The sequence below is a fragment of the Argiope bruennichi genome, chromosome 10, assembly GCF_947563725.1.
Source record: "Argiope bruennichi chromosome 10, qqArgBrue1.1, whole genome shotgun sequence".
NCBI lineage: Eukaryota > Metazoa > Arthropoda > Arachnida > Araneae > Araneidae > Argiope > Argiope bruennichi.
The window spans coordinates 37059441-37063077 of NC_079160.1; the positions used below are offsets into that span (position 1 = coordinate 37059441).

Genomic DNA, 3637 nt, shown 5'->3' on the forward strand with positions numbered 1-3637 from the left:
ATCTAGATGGAGACTCAATTTTATCATAATCCTTTAAGCACTATATACAATAGATCATCTATTCATTAAATTTCCATTTACCAAAGTTTTCTATTCAACGAAATTTTCTCTAAAACCTTGACTTTGAAAGACATTTTCTTGTTATTTAATCTTTACATTAAGATTACTTTGAAATTAATAACGTTTACTGAATTAAAAAAAATCATTTTACATTTGTCAAAATTTTAATAAAATCTTACCAAATCTATTGACTAGATATTGCAATCCTTTGATTTGTTACAGAAGTTAGAGCTCCAGAATTTATCACATGATGAATGGAGAAGATATCGGGAATGCTAAATATCAAATGAAGCAAGATATATTACAAAGAGCTAGGTAAAGAAATGGATGAAAATGATAATGAAAAGGTTATTTAAAAAATTTCAAAAAAGGATATGCAGACAGCATGTGAAACAATAAACATGAAAAAGACTATACTTTCACACACACACACACACAATAAATAACTTTTAACCTTTAAAAAAACGTGACAATTTTTATGAAAAAGAGATATTTATAATAAATCTATATATATAGCAAGATTTTAGACTGTTTCATAGTTCAATATATGTGCTCATTTGATAAATAGGAAAGATAATATTTTCCATCTCGTTTTTATAATTTTTTATTTAGAGAATTTTCTGTACGACGAAATTGATTCTGTATAATATTTTGAAAATTAATAAATCAAAAGTTTTAATTTACATACGGAGTTCCAAGGCTTTCAAATTAACATTAAAACCTTAACCCTCCTCCACTGAATTAAGGTTTTTTTCTCTCCTTAAAAAATTATTTTCTTATCTTTAGTTAATACTCTTGAAAACGGCAAGTGGTTCTCGTCAGCATCCTTTCCCCTCTTCCAATTTTCAACGATGCACATGTTAATCAGGCTTTCAAAGGAAATCTTAAAACAGAGCACGCCCCCGGGTGGGCTCGAACCACCAACCTTTCGGTTAACAGCCGAACGCGCTAGCCGATTGCGCAACGGAGGCTACGCTGCGCTCTGAACGGCGTTTGAACAGACATTAATATGCAATGAGGCAGTTGAAATTTTTAATGAAATGAGTCTATCAAAGGATAATTTTTACTGCAAAAGTATTAATATGTATTTCTCGGTTAATCAATCCTCTTACAAAAACTATCCTTTAAATACTTTAACAGATATTGTTTAAAATCTTCCCCCCAAAAAATGAAAAATGTAATATTTATGTTAAACCCCTACAAAGCCTAACAGGTACTTTTATAGTTAAAGATATGCATTCAAAAAATAAAGTGGCCGGAATGTTTCGGTCCTTACTTCTTTCTCATTTTTATAATTTTATTTACAAATTTCTAATTATCAAATTTTCTTTATAATAAAGTTTTTACAATATGAAATATGAGATTTTTACAAATAGAGGCTTGATTGTTGATGATTTATGTACATAAAATACTTTTCTTATCTTTAGTTACTATAAAAAATATAACTCTCTAGGGCTTCAAAATTGTATAGTGTTAGAAAATGTATTCATTATATTAGTCAACAAATAATTATTTATCAGTTGTTATAATAACATATAAATAAAAATAGTATAACAAATTAGGCTATTATTTATTTATAATTATTAACTGAATTCTCATTAATCAAGTTTCTATAAAAATATATATAATAATAGTTTGACTTCCAAACATCGAACATTGTCTTTGAACAGAAACGATATTCGAATTAATTTCTGCATTTATTTCAAGAATTGTTCATGTAACAAACATCATAATCTATTCACAGTTTAAATGAACTGTGAACAGATTATTAATAGAAATATTATCTATAATTACTATTTTCTATTCGAATAATTATTATAATTACTATATTAACTACTATAATTTCTATTCTCTATTTGAATAATTAGTATAATTACTATATTAGCTACTATAATTTCTATTCTCTATTCGAATAATTATTATAATTACTATATTAACTACTATAATTTCTATTCTCTATTCGAATAATTATTATAATTACTATATTAACTACTATAATTTCTATTCTCTATTCGAATAATTATTATAATTACTATATTAACTACTATAATTTCTATTCTCTATTCGAATAATTATTATAATTACTATATTAACTACTATAATTTCTATTCTCTATTCGAATAATTATTATAATTACTATATTAACTACTATAATTTCTATTCTCTATTCGAATAATTATTATAATTACTATATTAACTACTATAATTTCTATTCTCTATTCGAATAATTATTATAATTACTATATTAACTACTATAATTTCTATTCTCTATTCGAATAATTATTATAATTACTATATTAACTACTATAATTTCTATTCTCTATTCGAATAATTATTATAATTACTATATTAACTACTATAATTTCTATTCTCTATTCGAATAATTATTATAATTACTATATTAACTATTATAATTTCTATTCTCTATTCGAATAATTATTATAATTACTATATTAACTATTATAATTTCTATTCTCTATTCGAATAATTATTATAATTACTATATTAACTACTATAATTTCTATTCTCTATTCGAATAATTATTATAATTACTATATTAACTACTATAATTACTATTCTCTATTCTATATGTACTATTTTCTATTCGAATAACGAACATCGTCTTAAACGGATTGTATTTGCCAATGGATCCCAAAACGAAATATTCATTGAAATTACTTTTATAAATTATTTTTATACCAACTGTTTGGCTTATAAACACCCTTTGCAAATGAATTATGTTCATCAGCAAATACCAAGAATTCAACTGTAGATGTTAAATATGGTAAAAGCCAGGACAGAGATTATTTATTAAGGATGCTTAAATAAAATGAAAATAAAAGGGGGGGGGGGTCACTACCGAATCACGCATTGAAATAAAAGTGATTAAAAAGAAATGCCTTCAGGTAAAATTTCAGCTCCTGTGACCGTACAGAACTCAAAAAGATTTAAAATTTCAGGGTTTCATTATAAATTATATATATTCATTAGGGAGATATGCATTTAAATCATTGACTGGTAGGTATTTAAAATTCTAACCACACATTAAAATGTCTGCTTGAGAAATGGCTTCGCCAGTTTATTTCAATCATTCATTTTTGCATACTTGTGAGTTTAATAAGCAAAGAAAACAGGAGCCAATAAATATATCCAGATAAATTAATAGCTATTAAAGAGCGAATTAAAAACAAATTTATCACAAGTATTGACATCCGTACTGTTTAATTTATAGTAATTTTGATAAGGATCAGTGCTTTTAATGATGAGACCTAAAAATATTTCATTTCTCATTATTCATTATTTAACGTCACGTCGCCTGTGGAATTACCATTAATCACAGTAGTGGAGTTTTTTGTATATATGAAGATATACCGAAAGTAATAGTTACAAACTTTGCGGTATGCATTTTAAATATTCTGCTGTTAAAGGCTCAATATTTTGTTGTTAAAGGCTCAATCTCTGTTGGCATATTGCTATGATACGTGATAGTTAGCTAGCTATATAGTTATTTTTAGTATAAAATTACATTTGATCAAGGGATAGCTTCAGAAATTGCTCTTGATAGACTGTTGTTAAA

At 25.3% G+C, this 3637-nt stretch overlaps 1 non-coding gene across 1 annotated transcript; it reads right to left on the minus strand.

Moving 5' to 3' along the window:
• Positions 1 to 957: 957 nt before the first annotated feature.
• Positions 958 to 1031, minus strand: Trnan-guu (transfer RNA asparagine (anticodon GUU)). Its single transcript has one exon. It is a non-coding gene; the product is annotated as a tRNA-Asn (tRNA).
• Positions 1032 to 3637: the final 2606 nt, after the last annotated feature.